The sequence below is a fragment of the Leptodactylus fuscus genome, chromosome 1 (genome assembly GCF_031893055.1).
Source record: "Leptodactylus fuscus isolate aLepFus1 chromosome 1, aLepFus1.hap2, whole genome shotgun sequence".
NCBI lineage: Eukaryota > Metazoa > Chordata > Amphibia > Anura > Leptodactylidae > Leptodactylus > Leptodactylus fuscus.
The window spans coordinates 161367248-161386885 of NC_134265.1; the positions used below are offsets into that span (position 1 = coordinate 161367248).

At 38.6% G+C, this 19638-nt stretch overlaps 1 protein-coding gene across 34 annotated transcripts in view; it reads right to left on the reverse strand.

The window, feature by feature from the left end:
• PTPRD (protein tyrosine phosphatase receptor type D) overlaps positions 1–19638 on the reverse strand; it is a 1471303-nt gene that overhangs the window by 1237498 nt on the left and 214167 nt on the right. For all 34 annotated transcript variants that reach the window (XM_075278421.1, XM_075278482.1, XM_075278474.1 and 31 more), the window contains exon 3: positions 1217–1239. The gene's annotated coding sequence lies outside the window, so the exon portion shown is untranslated. The remainder of the gene's footprint in view (positions 1–1216; positions 1240–19638) is intronic.

The window sequence follows — 19638 nt, forward strand, 5'->3', positions numbered from 1 at the left end:
TGAATATACCAAGAAAAATAAGGACAACAATCTGCTTTTATTTATTTCTATTAGTGTTTAATTCATTTTTCATGGCTCTCTGGGTAAAATTAAAGGGATTCTATCATTCAAAAACTGTTACACAAGACTACCACAAAATGGCCGACGGACATGCACAGTTGGCTGTTCCGTCGGCCATTTTGCGGTGGTCTCCTATAAGAAGAGGAGTGAAGAGGAGGAGACGCAGAGGCGGTTCTGAAATGGGGAACAATGCTGTGTTCTGGGGACAATTACCATAATGAAAAAATAAGACAAAATTCAAAAACGGCTCCGCGGACCTTCAAAATAAAGGTAAGAGATGAATAGTCTTTCTAAAGGCTATTCCTACGTGGTTTTAGTTTTAAAAGTTTTTTTTTTTTTTTATTGATAGAATCCCTTTAAGTAAAAGAAGAGCCCTATGTTTTGTTCATGTTTATTGGGGCAGATTTATTTACGGGGTTGTATCAGGTTTTGCTCAAATAATTAACAACACTGAAAATGGCATTTACATTTAATATTCATATGTACTATGATGAAACATATATTAAACTCCTCTTGCCATCTAAATAAGCCTAATACGTATACTAAGATGGCAGCCTCGTAGCTATTGTTGGGCTGCCATAGCAGTCCATAGATACCCTGCAATAGAGTCATGGGAAGGAAGGTTGAGGGATTAGAAGTGACCCAGAAAGTCCCCCTTTCTTATATGCCAAATAACTATTGACCACAGAAGCTACAGAAGTAAGTTGAGTCATCAATGATCCCGGCTGTTGCAGCAAGAACCTAGTTGTATTTTACAGATCACTTTAGTTGCAGATGGCACTGGCTAAACTATTGAGCCTGCACTGCACATGGCACATTGCAGGAACTACAGTATATATGGATTACACTACAATGGGTTCAGAAAGGGGAAAAATACAACATGTGCACAATGAGCATATTAGTAATTGGTAAATTTCATTGGCATACCATTGTATTAACAGTCATAGTTGCCAACTTTTTCAAATACGGTTAAGGTGTTGGGATCTGGAGGGATACTAGCCAAATTATTTTCAAAGGATGTACATTTGGGATAGGTTTATCTGGTAAACTCAATGGACAAGTTGGACATTTTAGAAATGACCATAACCAAATACCATATAAGTTATATACTGCAAACATCATGAGAATAAATAATATAAATTATAGGTAGACTTACCGAAGTTAGAAATGTTTTCACATCTGTAAAAGAAAACAAAAGGAATATCCATGAATCATTTTCATCTACAAGTATAATAATGAATCTGCCTCCATTAACATTTTTGACATTCTTACAATATTTCTCTTGAAATTACTAGCAGAACAGGTAGTGCTTTCTCTTCATCTACATTTTAAAGTACAGGTGCACCATTGTCAAACTACAAAAAGAGACTTAACCGAAATATATTGCAATCGGGTCCACAGATGGGCTCATACCTAATGGAATAAAGCAATTGTCAACTTTAGAATGGTACTTTTTCTACAATAACAAAATCCATTAATGCTGGCTACATCTCCAAATTCCTGATAGAATACATCTATTGTAGATATGTTACTGAAAGTGTGTATTTCATTGAATAGGGAACCGCTGTAAAGAGTGACTGCAATCATACATTCTTTCTTACTCCAGAGATCAGATGGACATTTTTATTTGCTTTTTCATTCTCAGAAAGGTACCAACATATATGTAAAACTTGCTTTAACAGTGTAATCCACTATATGAACTACACTATCAGAGTTTATGTGAGTGCCGGAACAAGAGTAAAAAATATTCAATTTTAAAATCAATGATAAAAAGTTTGCATATTTCCTATGCCTATTCCAGATTTCAACTTTTTAAGAGATTTGCTTTAGAGAGTCCATGTGTTAATGCCCTATTAGAAGAGATGAGCGAACGGCGTTCGATCGAATTGATATTCGATCGAATATCAGGCCGTTCAGGGTGTTAGGTTCCAATCGAACACAACAGGTGGCAAACTCACTTAAAATTTGATTCCCGTCCCACCTTCCCTGGTGCGTTTTTTTTCACCAATAACAGCGCAGGGGAGGTGGGACAGGAACTACAACAACGTAGGCAGTGAAAAAAAATCGGAAAAAGAAATTGGCGGCCGAAAACAGATAACCTCCAATTTAGACGAATGGTAGATTTACCATTTGACTAATTTGGGACTGTGAACTATATGAGTGTGAGACAGGGACAGATCTACAGGCAGGGTTAGCTAGGAATAACCTTTATTTAGGGGGGAATGTCACTCACCTAGCTCTTTGGGGCTCTATCTTGTTGAGATCCCTGTCAGCTTGCGATATGCGCGAGCTGACTTTTTCCCATAGGAATGCATTGGCCAGCGATGATTGGCCGAATGCCCGTACACTGGCCAATCAACGCTGGTCAATGCATTTCTATAATGAGATATAGCAGAGCCCGTGTGGTTAGCCCGGCTACAGAGATGAAAGAGCTCTGCACTACACCCAACCATCCCTCCAGCTACTCCTCCTGTACTAACACGACTAGCTCAGTTTGGCTATTCCTTAGTACTACTAACACGCTCAGCGGCTATTCCTTAGTGTAATAGCCGGTCTGAGCATGTTAGTAGTACTATGGAATAGCCAAACTGAGCATGTTAGTCTGCTGCATATCTGCCAGCTCTCCTACATCTCCTACACACTCAGCTGGCTCTTCCTTAGTACTACTAACACGCTCAGCTCGGCAATTCCTTAGTGTAATAGCCCAGCTGAGCGTGTTAGTAGTACTAAGGAATAGCCCAGCTGAGCATGTTAGTACTACAAACCCCAAACCCCCCAACCCCAAACCCACAGTGGAGCAACAATGGCTTAGTAAGACTCCACACACCTACATGGTGGTCTCTCCCTAAGGAGTGACAATATCCCCTCAATCTGGTCTAGAAGCCTTTCATCTCTGCCAAGTCAGTCTTCTCTACGATGGGCTGAAGAGATCCAATCAGATCGAAACAACCTCTGTCCTCAGCTGAGAGACTGACTTGGTAAAATCCCACATCATTGCAGAAAAGGCCTCTGGGAAGGTCGGGCATGATGTTAAAGGGAGCTCCCCCTAGTGGGCAGCATAACTGAGGCACTGTCTCCCTATTTAAATCTTGGGAGACAGATTTGCATATTCTTCCCATGATCCCCCACAGTGGAGCGACAATGGCTTAGTAAGACTTCAAACAACTACATGGTGGTCTCTCCCTAAGGAGTGACAATTTCCCCTTAATCTTTTCTTTAGCAAGGCAGTGGTGGTCTTAGCTGACGACAGATAATAACATTAACTTCAGAATTGCTAAGATACAAATTATCTACACTCCACAACTATAGAAATTTACAGATACAACAATATTTATGTTACAAAATAAGATTACAATGTAATGATTTTATTCTGATATAATATGGTTATTTTCATGACAAATATAATAATGTGGTCATTTTCCTGACAGATAACATTGTATTAGTAATTAGAGATGACCGAACCTTTCAAAGCTCAGTTCATATTTGGAAGTGCCACGTCGCCTCTGTACAAGTTATCTATCTGACATCCAGGACTGGTAATCATCCATGAATGTTGGAAACCCCTTTAATGTACTTAGCATATATCGTCGCCAGCCCTTGCGGTTTTAGTAACGTTTATGTTTATCAATGAAACAACAGGACAATTTTTAATAAATAATTGATTCTTATGCAGCAAAAACTTAATTATCAGACTGACTGTTCTAGTGTTAGTGTTACCAGTGTATAAACTCACTATCCCCGAGGAGGGTTATAGATTATATGTAACTAATGTTTATCAAAGAATAAGACAGGACAATTTGAGTCTTGTGTAACAAAAACAGCAATTTTAACAGTGTTAGTGTAGCTTGTGTATATATTTGCTGTCCTGGGAATTTTTGTCACCTTTATTTAACTCATTTTTATCAATGAAAAAAACAGGCCAATTTTTTATGCATGAGAACAACTTTTAGGGGAAAAAGGTAGTTTTGTTACTTTACTAAGGTTTTTTTTATTTTTTATTTTTTGCTTTTGGCAAGGAAAAAGAAACATCCAAATTGTGTCAGAAATGTATGAAAAGAGTATGGCATGACTAAATTATCTGTTTGTGGTCTTCGTGGACTCTATCACACATAGTACACAGATTCAATTTACTTGACCCATTGCAGTTTGCATTCCTGCAGTCAGTACATGGTGCAGTACAGTAGCAGACACTACAGACTGGATCGGAATGGGACACTGAGGATTTGTGACTGATGTAGAAGCCGCTGCAAACAATTATTGCACACACATTGTTAGCCTGCAATACACTGCCAGCTGTTGAGATGAGACAGACACCTCTCGTTCAGTGTTCTGTCTTGATCAATTGATTCATTAATTTATTAAACAAACCTAATTCTTCTTCTATGCTAAGTAAGCTAATACCCAGAATCCCACATTATATTATGTCTACATAGTTTCCTATCTCATTCTCTCTCAGACCCTATCCGTTTATTTTCTAGGCTCTTTATATGGCTTATGAGTATTCAGTGACCCCTTAGACCTTATGTTTGACAGTCCCCTGCCATTAAAGGCTACTTACATATCATTGTGGGTAAGCCCACAGGTCTCTTAGGTCATGTGATCCCTTTCTCCTTGCTTTTCACATGGTAGCTGACATTCATACATATCAAAACACAAAATTCTGCCAAAACTGAACATTTTCAAAAATTTGTACAAATCCCAAACTACATAAATCATTTGCTCATCTCTAGTAATAGTAGTAGTAGTAATAGTAGTAATAATAAATAATAATAATAATAATAATAATAATAATAATAATAATAATTAGAGATGAGCGAACAGTAAAATGTTCGAGTTTCGATATTCATTTCGAGTAGCCCCTCGATATTCGACTACTCGAATAGAATATCGAACCCTATTATAGTCTATGGGGGGAAATGCTCGTTTCAGGGGTAGACAACGTTCGATCAAATTATACTTACCAAGTCCATGAGTGAGGGTCGGGCTGGATCCTCCATGCAGTCTTCTCCTTGCAGCGTTCCCGCAGCGTCTTCTGGCTCTTCATTCACTCTGCCAGCCATCGGGCCTGGGCAGAGCCGACTGCACATGCCCGCACTACAAGCGGACATGCGCAGTCGGCTCTGCCCAGGCCCGATGCCTGGCAGAGTGAATGAAGAGCTGGAAGACGCCGTGGGGAAGCTGCACGGAGAAGACTTCTAAAGGTAGGAGAAGAACCAGCGTTGATTGGCCGACTGTATAGCATTCGGCCAATCAATGCTGGTTCTGCATCGAACTTTTACATTCGAATAGCGAGTGGTACTCGATCAAGTACGAGTATTTCGAATACCGTAGTATTCGATCGAATACCTACTCGATCGAGTACTACTCGCTCATCTCTAATAATAATAATAATAATAATAATAATAATAATAATTATTTAATTAATAATTATTATTATTATTATTATTGTGCCCAAAACATTCTGAGTCATAATATGGTGCTCTGGAGAACTTTTTCGAAAGCTGAAATGCAGTTTTCATATTTTATATATGCTTATTCAGTTTGTCCGCACTGACCTCAATTGCAGTTTGAAACTATATAAGAGTTTATGTAGCTGGATATAAAATGAGCTTATAGTGTTCTCTCGGATCCCAGTGGAGTAGCCTTCTCTAAACCATTCCCACAGAAAACAGACATGATTTATGGCTGTAAACATTTTCTTTCTATTAAAAATCTATTTTAGATAGGATCCTGATGAAGCACTTTTCCGTTACCATAATGGACATACACAGGTATTGCTGAATACAACATCACAGCTTTATTTTGTACCGTCTATAAATTCAACTTGTAAAGCTCAATTTATACATAGCACTGTTTGAGAATGTTTATCTAGAGGCGAGGGAATAAATTAGCCATGTTCACGACTTGTGACAAATATTGGCCACTTTTTCTAAATTTGGTGGATCCTCATTTTTCACTGAGCAGCAAACAAAGAGGTGTTATATCAGATAACATTGAGGTCAATGTAGGAGACTGCTTAAATCACTAAGAGATAAAAATGCCTAAAATAATCAAATCTATCTTTTATTGTGCATGCAAAAAAAGTACTATATATACATTGATCTATATAGATTAATTTGTTATAGTGCAAACATCCACCACTAGAAGTGTCCATCAGTTTTTTAAAAAAAATAAAATAAAGTAAAAAATGTTGCCTCTAGGAAACACATTAGGGGTAAACTGGAATTCAGCAAATGGTTTATGTAAAAAAAAAAGAAAAAAAAAAAAAAAAAGACAATTTGCCCTTAATTTCATCTGTACATATTATTAGCCATACTCATCAATCTTTTACATTTTCCTGGACATATTTGTCTAGTAATATTTTTGACTTCTCATACATTGTGGGTGTGGGCTGTATGGCTTTTAGAAGTAATTCAATTCCAGCAATTGTGCTTATTTCAAATGTCGCATTTTTATAAATCCATTTAGTATTGATGCAATTTAGGATATACTAGCCAAATGGGTAGTTACACGGTATGACATAAAGACCCTGCCCCATGAGAAACCACAGAATTATCACCAATTTAGCTAGTATACCCTAATCTGCATCAACAATCAAAGGTCTAATATCTTTGGAACGGCTGAACAAAACATCAAAATGCTCAGGGTGACATCATCTACCAGATGACAACATTGGGCTTTTCAGTCCTGTCGACGGGTCCTGTTTAAGTGCACATCTCATCGGAAGTAAAATATTAAGCAATTTTTATTTTCATGCTGATCTTTTGAGTTGATATTTGGTGTGGCCCTTCAATATGTAAGCCAGATCATTAGATTGATAGACTAGGGATAATTTGTACTTAATTTTTATTGTAATAAAAAGTCCACAGCTGTGCTGCCCCTTATAGTGCCAGACACTCCAATTAAGCAGAGGCACAAAAGGAGATTATACTGTGTTACATGAGGAATGGCATGGCTCGTCTAAAATGTTAACTTGGAAAATGATGATATGGAAAGTAGTAGTTTTCATTCAATGGCTACAGAATTTTTTTTTTTTTTTAATGTAGATTGTGAGCCCCACATAGAGCTCACAATGTACATTTTGTCCCTATCAGTATGTCTTTGGAATATGGGATGGAAATCCATGCAAACATGGGGAGAACATACAAACTCCTTGCAGATGGTTTTTTGCCTTTGGCAGGATTTGAACACCAGGACTCCAGCTCTGCAAGGCTGCAGTGCTAACCACTGAGCCACCGTGTGGCCCCTAGAAATTATTGCTAAATGTTATGATGACACTGGCAAAGAGAGTAATGGCTAACATGATGCTGCTGGCTTAAAGAGAACCTTTCATGTCCTTGGGGCACATGCGATGTAATACACCACTAGAAAGCCAACAGTGTGCTGAATTCATTCAGCTTTCCATTCTGTGCCCTCGTTGAAGAGCTATCGGTGCCATTACTGTAGCTCTTCACTATCAGAAGGGCGTTTCTGACGGTATACGCTGTACTGTGAGAGGGGGTGTTCCTTACCACCCAGCAATGACAGGAACGCCCCCTCAGTCCTCGTCTATGGACGAGTACTATCAGGAGTAGGGGAGGCTACAGTGAAGAGCTACGGTACTGGCACCGATAGCTCTTCAGCGGGGGCACAGAATGGAAAGCTGAATTCAGCGCACTTTCGGCTTTTTAGCAGTGTATTATACCACATGTGCCTGAGGACGTGAAAGGTCCTCTTTAATAAGATCAAATGGTGGGCAATATGTGTAAATGTTTGGAGCTAGAGTTGAGTGAAGTCATGGAGGCAGAGGATGATAAGCTGCTCTTCAAAAAAGGGGTGCCTCTTTAAATAATACTTAGGCAAGCAATGTTGAATTTGGCTCTCAGCCAAAATACTAGTGTTGGAAATTAGGCGTAGGAAGACCAAGCCTAGGTGTCTTCATGTCTACATTTATGACATTATCACACTATCCTTTAGAAACAAATTGAAATGATATGAAATCATCCCGTGGCACTAAAATATGTATCTCCAAAACTGAATTTTTAACACAAAATTCGAAAAATAGTACCCTATTTAGCATTAAAATTTGCATTTCAGTGCTTATTTGATTTGCTCAAAGATGTTTTATTCTAAATAGCCCTCTTAGAAAGATTTACAAGAGATGAGCAAAATCTTGATATATGATTTTATCCACTGATTTCCATAATGTGAATCACTCTGATTCACAGCATAGCTTAAACTTGGTGAAACATTTGTACTATCTTAATACATATCTACAATCTATATGAAGCATTGTACATATATGCTAGCCTGTCCATCAATCTACAACATGCTATCAGTTATCAGCATGACAACAAAGTGACCTTTATGTCTCTTAAGGTGGTCATATGCATTAGATTAATGGCAGAGAATCCTGCTGATATTAATGAGACTAGCCGACTATATATATGGAGGTAAAAGAAGGTGCTAGATTTCAGTATTCCCTATGTTTTTGTTCTCAGGGGTGTCTGGCCACAGCTTACCCCACTCTCCTATCTAGAACAGTAACGTGCAGACGGTGAACGCTAAGTGATGTGAATGGCCAATGTAAATTGCATTTACATTTGTAACATAAAAGAATCTAATTATTTCTAATGATAGTAATCTTCTACATAACTAGTAAATATACACACATCCTTAGCAAAGATCTTTCCTCAAATCTAATTCATGCAGATGGGCAGTGGCTCATGCCAGTTTGCTAGCCAGTCATCCAGCGTTTTACACTGTATTGTTGTCTAAATTAAGCAATACTTGACATATTATTCTAAAATGCCAATTGGTTTATTGCCACCCACTGAAATGCATGATGCAGACACAAGCAACACAAAGACATGATGTTTGCTCTGACTAGCGATTCAGCTCCATATCTGGGAAAATGTTCAATTTTATTTATGGCATCAAAAGCAACAATAAGAATATGTGTTTCTATAACCAGTCCATCCAGAGATAATCATTTAATGTTCACTATACTAAATACTACTGTACATCGCTTACCGTACGTAAATACAGCACACACCTTATGGATTCTTCAGTATACAGGGACATAATAAGTAATATACTTTATTAATAAGTTATACCAAAGACCTCGATAACATGTGGCTTATATTCCAGTACATTAATCTACAGTGTGCTTGAGCCCGCATCATATTATTTTACAGTCCCTATATAAATAGATATTCTCATGCAAAATTTTCAAGTATTTAAAGACGTGTGATATCACAAGTGCTGATACAAGATAACATCTCAGTCATTGCTGTGTTCACAATTTTTCTAAGTTTTATAAAGAACTTTACCAACATTAATTATTACTAAGCAAGGCAAGATGGAGGTTTGTGGCTTCCCCTGGAATTAAGAAAATAGAGAATACTGATCAAATTATAATATCATATGTTGTGTAAAGAATACCATCATATGTTATCAATCAATCCACCAAATAACAGTACCTTACAGTGATCAAATACCAGTGCTATTCAGCACCTAAATCTTCCATATCTCAACTATACTTCTATGGTACAATATGTGCAAATGAGCTATTTTGTGCAAGAGAACAGATCTACAGCACAAGCATTAAATCCATCAGGCTGCATTTTGTGACCCACTGGCAGGGCTGTATCTGTCAGCGGACAGATCACAGATTCCCTGAGAGGGCAGCATGCAGCACAGGTGCAGACAGAAAGTGCAACACTCTAAATCTCCCCCAACTCCCCTTCAGATAATAGTTTCCTCCCGTATAGTAATGCTATTAATTGTGGGGAGTCACTATTAATGTAATAGTGCCCCCCCCCCCCCCAGGTAATATTATTAGTTATTTGTAGCAACTATTACCTGAGAGTGGACACTGTTCGGGTATTATTACCATAATAGTTCCCCCCATTAATAGAATTACATATGTGGGAAGGAACTATTATCTGAGGGGGTTGCTATTAGAGCTGTATTACTTGCATACGCAGTATTGTAAGCGGTCATTTTCTCGTGGCCTGTGGGCATGCGCAGTCTGCTCTGCCCGAGGCCTAGAAGTCTGAAACCTGTGCCAAGAAGACGATGAAGAGGACGCTGCTGACGAAGATGGAGCGTGCTGGAGAAAGTTCTCTCGCAGCATTTGGGACGCCCCCAGTGCTGTTTGAGCGCTGGAGACCGCCCCCCAGTGCTGCGAGAAAACTCATTTGCATACTGACAAAAACCGGGATTCCTATGGAACAGCGACGTGGAGAAAACAACAAAAGGTAGGAGAAGAATAGCCTTACTTAAGGCTATTCCGACGTGTTACTCAGAAAAAAAGTGTTTGAAAGATAGGATCCCTTAAACGTTTCCTTCAGCTTTATGGTTGCCTTCAATGAGCTATAAATGTAACTACGCCTAGCTGGCATAGCTACATTTATATAGATGCAGAGTCATTAATGACCCTTCGAAGACAACCACAAGTCTGATATGGCCCTTGGTGAAAATGAGTTTGACACCCCTGATCTACAGTATTTGCTTTATTTCACCATTCAAAAGCAACCAGCAAGTTCACCACACTTCTCCAATTCAAAAAAATCCAAAGATTTTGTCTCCTTCAAGCAGTTCTCCAGCAGTTAGTGGACCCCTGCCCCTACGAACAGTATCTCTATTCTACTACCAGACCACACCATGGGAAAGCAGCACTAACAAATCCCATCCACACATTGCAGAATAATACAAACAGCAGAAACACTGCGATTTCCAAAAACGTTGCAGTTTTGGAAATTGCAGCATGCCAGTTATACCTACAGAAACACTGGTGGTTTCCCTATAGGTATAATGAAAAACTCTGCAGACTTTCTGTGAAAAGCGCTGCTGTAAAAACGTGATATGTTGCCACCGTGGTTTTATCCCTGCAACCCACTACATAAGGCTTTAACCTTAACCAGTTTTTAATGCATTTGCAAACTACAGCGCATTTAAAACCAATGGACCCGAATTTACCAATTAAATATCTGTGATAGATTGTGTGAAATGCTTTTATGTCCAAAAACACAATATCCACAGCCACATCTCTTTTCAGGTTACCGCTCACCTCTTCATAAAAGAAAATTCAATAGCACTTTTTATTAGGAACAGTACAATAAATGTAAGCAGTCTGACCTTAGGAACCAATCAAAAAAAATGAGCATATAATAGAAAACTCTAAGTAATCCTGTGTGCCCACTATGCATACAACCTAGACAATGACACACTAAATTGATAATAAAAAAAGACCAATCTTTATTTAGACATTAGCCATAAAATCTAACTAATAAAAATAAGCAAAAACAGTAAAACGTGACATAGGAAAAAAGGCTCTGAGGCCATAGTGCAATACCAATCATATAATCTGCACAGTTGTAGTTGTGGCTTTGCATATTATGTGCTTGGTATTGCTACACTATGGCATTAGAGCCCTTATTGCTATGTCACTTTTCACTGTTTTTAATAGTTTTTTTTTTAGTTATATTTTATGACTAATGTCTAAATAAAGATTGATATATTTTATGAATTTTGTGTATCATTGTCAGTGTTCAACTGTTCTTAGTAAAGCATGCTGTGCATCATCTGTAATATAATGTATTGTCACATACCCCTTTATATAGTCCCTTAACCTCTTCCTGACATTTGCTGTAATAGTAGAGAAGATATTGGGTATTTGAATATGGTGGCAGAGACCTGGCACTAATGCTCATGATCATGCACCTCCTTGCTTGACAGTGGGGGCGTTGTTCTTTGTTCATTTCTTTTTCTCCAAACACGGCTAGTTGAGCTCTGCTAAGGACACAGGACTACTTCACCGCATCAATGGGAGAATGGATGGAGCCATGTGCCGTAAAATCCTGAGTGACAACCTCCTTAACTCCACCTGGACATTAAAAATGGGATGTGGCTGGGTCTTCCAGCAGGGCAATGACCCAAAACAAGGCCAAGCCAAGGCAACAAGGGAGTGGCTAAAAAAGGCACATTAAAGTCATGGAGTGGCCTAGCCAGTCTTCAGACTTTAATCCCATAGAAAATATAGAGGGAACTGAAGCTCCGAGTTGCCAAGCGACAGCCTCAAAATCTTACTGATTTAGGGGATGTTCACACTACCATCATTGTCCGACAGCTAGTATCCGCTGCTAATGTCTGTTCAAAATCTCACACGGACATTAGTATCTGACACTAGCTGTGTCCGTGACATTTTTTATTCATTTAAATGGCAATCGGGTGCGTTGTTTTGCACTCCGTGCCTGTCCTTACTATCCATTCCTAAAGATGTCCGACTTTTCAAGCGGATAGAAAAACCCGACATGTAGGTTTTTTTCTGTCCGCTTTAAAAGTCGGACATCTTTACAAACGGACAGTTAAGGAAGGGCACGGAGTGCAAAAGAACGCACCCGATTGCCATTTAAATGAATAAAAAATGTCACGGACACAGCTAGTGTCAGATACTAATGTCCGTGCGAGATTTTGAACAGACATTAGCAGCAGACACTAGCTGTCGGACAATGATGGTAGTGTGAACATCCCCTAAATCAGTAAGATTTTGAGGCTGTCGCTTGGCAACTCGGAGCTTCAGTTCCCTCTATGTTTTCTATGGGATTAAAGTCTGAAGACTGGCTCCCTGTTCTCTGCGCTCTGAAACCCGTACCATGGATCGAAGTGGACCAAGAACAGGGAGCTGCAGGTAAGCGGACACCAGGGGGGTATATCGCTCATCTCTACTTATCATCGACTACAAAAAACATCTGTCTGCTGTGTGCGCCAACAAGGGTTTTGCCACCAAGTATTAAGTCTTGTTTGCCAGAGGGATCAAATACTTATTTCTCTATGCAAAATGCAAATAAATATATAAAATTGATACAAAGTGATTTTCTGGATTTTGTTTTTAATATTCAATTTTTCACTGTTAAAATTAACCTACCCTTAAAATTATAGACTGTTCTTTACTGTTCCATTAGTTTTGCTCTGTATATGTATTCTCCTGATTGTATTGTTTCACTTGTTACACCTTCTTCAATAAAACGAGTTTAAAAAAATTATAGACTGTTCACGTCTTTGTCAGTGGGAAAACTTACAATATCAGCAAGGGATCAAATACGTATTTCCTTCACTGTATGTTCTGTGTCTTTCCTCTAATGTACATACAGTATACGTATATAGTAAAGTGCTTGAGCATAGTATACTGGAGAATTCACATCCATTTCTCTCTGGATTACAGTTGTAGGTGAAATCTCTGAAGTTCAGATCAGTTTACAATAATAATGTAAACTGCACTAAGGGTATAAATATTTCTTAACTAAGCAATTTATCTTCAATATAAATACATTACTTATGTATATTTGACTGATTATGTTTACAAATCCTCATAAATTACTGATGCATACATAGCAGGATAACACACACTCCCATTAATATCTACAGACCTACTGCATCATATTAGCTGTAGTCTGACAATAAAAAGCAATTTACCACTTAAATAATAATTTTTGAATATACAGCACTATGGTTTAGTTCCACTGAATAACTTTCTAGTAACTATCATGCCTCTACTATCAGTGATTTACATGCTTGGATTATTATTGATGCAAGTATATAATGATATTTATCACTGGAATTTGGAAAGCACATAAGATAAGCAATTAACTGTGTCAGCCCCCCATTCTGAAATTAATCCTTGTCAAAGAGTAGACAGGAAAACAGAAACATAATTACAGTAAATATTAGCATATAATACGCATCATAAAATAAGGTAAATTATTTCCACATAATAGACATACTGACATCATAATACCTGAATATATAGGGCTTTATGTTCAATCTCTATGTCTGGTATACATAAAACCATCCTTCCTATCTTGGTATGAAAATTCAAGCACAAGCATCATGATAAAATGAAGAGAATTCACACACCATATATCCAAGCTTTATCTATACGCTACAAATGTTCAATGTGATTTCCATTGGTGACACAGCTGTCTAGTTGGTAGTCTGGTTCTGTCTTGACTTGTGCCAGCAGATATGGCCGTCACTGTTTCTGTGATGTATCAACTCATGTCATTGATGCTATAGTTGGGATAGCTCACCAGACTTGGGGTCCATTCACATGGGGGAAAATGGTGAGGAATTTTGTGTGGAATTTCAGCACTGAAAAAAAGCCTCCCATTGACTTCAATGGGTTCCTTTTTCTGTTAGCAATGGGAGGCTTTTTTTTCACACCAAATTCTTCACCATTTTCCTCCATGTGAATGGACCCTGAAGTCGCACACTGTTAGGCTATCATGAAGACTAGCACACTGATAAATTGTTGTTTCTGGCGCTGAACACCAGATTGTCAACAAATTTGTCCTCCAGTTAGCCCTTCAAGTTAATGCAAAAATTTCAGCATTTCAGTTTGTCATCTGGTTTTAACTCCTGAAGAAAATGTAATCTATATAACCTACCACACAGACGTTATTGTAAAATATGCCATCCCGTGGTTTGTAGCACCGGTAGTTCCATTCTAATTAGTCTGGTGAACTTTCTAGGGCTACGCTCATGAACGGATGGAATCTTGTTCACGGTCTCTTCCAAAGTCTTATTGAGATTCAGACTTTTCCAAAGACATCCAGGCATCCATTTTTCAATGGAAGGCAGAGATCAGAGCAGGATGCTGAAAAAATAAGTGTCTTGCTCGATCTTGCCATAGATGCTGCAGCTGATTCAGCCGCCAATTCCACATCTCAAGACTTCCTCATGATTAGATCTATTAATCTGGATCTAATCAGCAGTAGAAAGCCATTGGCAGAAAATGAAGAGGAATTCCTCTTTATTTTTGTCCATGTGAACTTACCACTAAATACGGAGCACTGCACAAGATAAAGATAGACAGAATATAGTTTATCACATAGTCTTAGAGTAGAATATTTAACAAGAGGCCAAGTTATTATATTTACAGTAGATACACTGGGTGGCTGAGATTACATCAATGGCCAGAGACAGATTGACCACTATCCTCCCCTTTGGACCCCATCTCTTACTGTCATTGCAGGGTCCACATCACCAAGAGCATGTCAGCAGGCTACTGAGTTGGCCTCAGGACAGAAATGGTCCAAGGTATGGGCTAAATATCAGACTAATACGGAAAAATGTGTGACTGGAGTTTTAGGAATTTGCCAATGGGAGGTAGGAAATATTTGCATGAATCTGTATTGTAGGCCCTTAGAATACTATTGAGAATCCTAGGCAACCCAGTCCAACTATGGCAAAAAGCAAAGTAGTGTATAAGGCATAAAGAATGGCCTGTGTGGAGCGAAGATTTGACTGCAAATGGGGAGCATAAGAATCAGAGGGAGTATCTGAAACTGAGACCATGGAAGTAGTCTGTCAGACAGGGGCATGGGGAGCAGAGGGGATGTCTATTCATTCCAGTCTCTGTTTTCCTGCTACAGGAAGAATGTCAGTGCCTGTAAGGATAAGTAAACCACCGGACACCAGATGTGAAACACTAACACTTTTATTTACCCTAGTCCACCAGGAATACTGACATTAACCCTATCACTGCCTTAAATGACCGAGAATGGAGATATTAACTCCTTCTTTGACCTAGTCTACTAAAGATATTGATTAGAGATGAGCGAGTACTGTTCGGATCAGCCGATCCGAACAGTACGCTCCATAGAAATGAATGGATGCACCTGGTACTTCCGCTTTGACGGCGGCCGGCCGCTTAACCCCCCGCGTGCCGGCTACGTCCATTCATTTCTATGAGAGTGTGCTGTTCGGATCGGCTAATCCGAACAGTACTCGCTCATCTCTAATATTGATATTAACACCATTATAGCAGAATGTATACTTTAATTCATTTTTTTCCTAGACTTTAGGAAGGTTGCCATAAATCTATTAATTACCCTAGCTAATGATGAATAATTATTTTGCAATATACAACAATATTTATTTGCTGCTTTTCTGAATCACCCAAATTTTAGGTCCACATCTTAAAGATATAGGCCTTCATGTGCTGTGCAATTTCGTATTTCTGTTGGAGAATTGTTACCATTGGATGAATCCTGTAATGTATCTTCATCTAAGTCAAGTATGCTTTGTTTTGGTCTCTTTTTCTTGCCTGTAGTTGTTTATTAGATGAGTTCTACATAACCATGTATGTATCATCCTATCAAATAAAACATGTGCAGTTAATGAAAAACTAGTGCATCACCCAGGGCATGGTGCACCTAGGAACTGTAGTATTCACCAATGAAGTAGACAGTCACATGCCCCATAGTAAGGACCACCCTGCTAGTAACTCTAGCTATGTGGGTGCAGATCTTGGAAGAAAAGGAACAAAGGGAGTGGGTGAAGTCATGGTGCAGATGGTTTATCCACATGGTTGCTCAGGTCTTTTTTATTGGGGGGGAGGCGGATTTTTAAAGTTGTATCTTAAAAAATCCTATTTAGGCTGAGGCCCCACATTGCGGAAATGCACCTTTTTTTGTTGCAGTTTTTTGAGACAAAGCCAAGAATGGCTACAAAAGGAATGGGAAAAATATAGGAAGCTTCTTATACTTCTATCTTCTACTCAATCCACTCCTGGTTTTAGCTTAAAAAAAATGCCGCAAAATCTGCAACGAAAAAAAAATCGGTGTTTCTGCAACGTAGGGCCTTAGCCTCAGGTTGAGGCCCCATGTTGCAAAAGCACAGTTTTTTTGTTGCAGATTTTGTTGCAGTTTTATAAGCCACACCCAAGAATGGCCACAAAGGGAATGAGAAATATATATAGGAAGCTGTTAAGCCGGGTTAAATTGGAAGTTTTTTGGACCAGATTGTGATGCGGTGGCCTCCTCAGAATCCGGTCCAAAAAACATCTAGCCACAACTGGATGCCGGTGCAGTGCATACAGAGCACGGCACCCAGCTGCGGCATTCCACTCCGGATTAGGCCCAAATGAATGGGCCTAGTTCTCAGAGAGTGTTGCGAGACAGATGTGCGCGGCTGAAGAAAGGGCATGTCACATTTTTACTTCCACGAGTAGGAACAAACCGCTTGCGGAAAAAGCAACCCATTGAATTCAGTTGGAGGCGGGGGTTTTTAACCAGACTCTGACGCAGACTCTGCATCAAAATCCGGCCCAAAAAACCCTGTGTGAACCCGGCTTTATACATCTACCTTTTACTCAATCCACTCCTGGCTCTGGCTCAAAAAAACCACAACAAATTCTGCAACAAAACCCCCTGTGTTTCTACAATATAGGGCCTTAGCCTTAAAGCATCCTATTAATATTATAAATGTGAAAGTTTGTGAGTTTGGATGTTTGTGGGTTTGGATGTTTGGATGTTTGTTAGTCAATCACGCAAAACCCGCTCGACCGATTTGGCTGAAAGTTTCCAGAAACATAGTTAATACACCCAATTGCGCAATAGGCTACTTTTCGTCACAATAGCGCACATACGTTTGTGCCAGGACCCCCACAAAACCCAAACTCACACCACCATCTCTGCAATCTCACACACTTTGGACCATAGCAAGCCACAAAATTCATATTGCCCTCTACAGCCTAGCCCCTAACCCCACACAATCACATATACATATACTTTACCACTTTGCCCCTCACCTAACGATACTCCAGGAGGCTCTCTTTAATGCTCCAGAGCAGCCATGTTTGCCGACCCCACTGCTCTGACAATCCGCGACACCACCCACCCATGTCAATACCCCTAGGAGGTCTAAGAAATGTAAAAAAAAAAAGTTTAATAAAAAGTAAAAAAAAATATAAAAACAAATAAAAAGGATTAAAAATTCAAATCACCCCCCTTTCCCTAGAACACATATAAAAGTAGTTAAAAACTGTGAAACACATATATGTTAGGTATCCCCGCATCTGAAATCGCCTGCTCTACAAAGCTATACAAATATTTTTCCTGTTCGGTAAACGCCGTAGCGGGAAAAATGGTCAAAAGTGCCAAACCGCCGTTTTTTCACTGTTTTTAATTCTGATAAAAATTTGAATAAAAAGTGATCAAAGCAATAACATTTCCCGAAAATGGTAGAACTACAAAGTACACCCGACCCCGCAAAAAAAGACGCCCTATACATCCCCGTACACGCACGTATAAAAAAGTTATGGCTGTCGGAATATGGCGACTTTTCAAAAAAAAAAATTTTTAACACAGATTTGGATTTTTTTAAGGGGTCAAAATGTAAATAAAACCATATAAATTTGGTATCTCCGGAATCGTAACGAAACACAGAATACAGGGGACATGTCGTTTTGGTTGCACAGTGAACGCTGTAAAACCAAAGTCCGTAAGAAAGTCGCAGAAATGCATTTTTTTGTCAAATCCACCCCATTCAGAATTTTTTCCCTGCTTCCCAGTACATTATATAGAATAAATAATGGTGGCATCATGAAGAAAAATTTGTCCCAGGAAAAATTAAGACCTCATATGACTCTGGGAGTGGAGAAATAAAAAAGTTATGGGGTTTAGAAGGAGGGGAGTCAAAAACGAAAAACGAAAATCAAAAAATGCCATCGACGGGAAAGGGTTAACTTCAAATACTTCTGTCCCAAAGTCACTATGTACAGTTTCTCACAACACCGTATAGCAGCTCAAATACAAATTACCTTCAACACAAAAGTCTCACGTATTCTCTGAATTACAGAAAAAACAAGATACAAACTTACATTTCATATCCCATACCTTATACACAGTACGAAAACCTTACCCGCGCCTGTATATACCCACTGCTACAATCACCGCAGACGAAGTCGCGGGTACCAGCTAGTGTTTTATAAATGTAAAATATATTGCATTGCTATTTCTTATGATTAATGTATTTACAATGGATTAGACTTTATTCTCCAGTGCAACTAGTTATCTATAGATGTCTTTTACTCTTCTGGAATAACTCTCATTTAACAAAAAAAAAACAAAAAACATGTATCATCTAATTTTAATCATGAGCACATTTCTGGCACACAACTATGCACATGAGTCATAGGAAAACATTTTTGGAAAATAAAACAGTAATTTATGTCTCGTAAACATTTCTACTGCTAATTACCAAGAGATGTTATTCACGGCCTAATGTCTGTCTATTTGAATTTTGCGTGCAGAAACAGGTGTTCTATTAGACACCATCCATAACATGCGACTGAAATAATTTCTTTAAATTTGGAGATCAATATACATAGAACATTCAATTAAAATCGCACCAAGTTATTACAATTTAAATGAAAACAATAATTAATTACAACGGAAGCAATAATTAGCATTTATACAGCATTTATCGCTAACTGGAAAGATTTGACAGCCAGATTTTTAGAACGCAAGGGAAATCTATTCGACCTACAGAAAAAAGTAGACTTTATAAATCTATTATAATATACAAAGGCTATGCCTTCATAAAAAGGAAATGCTGCAGACTGCCTTCCCATTTGGCTGCATGACATGTTTAAGCTATCATTAATAGCCAGACTCAATCTATTAACAAATTTAATAGGAACAATATATGATATATAGCAAATATGCCAAAGAAAACATCACACTAGTAAGATGGAAAATGTCTAACCTACTTTCACATGATCGATGAATGTTTAATGATGAAAAACATGTA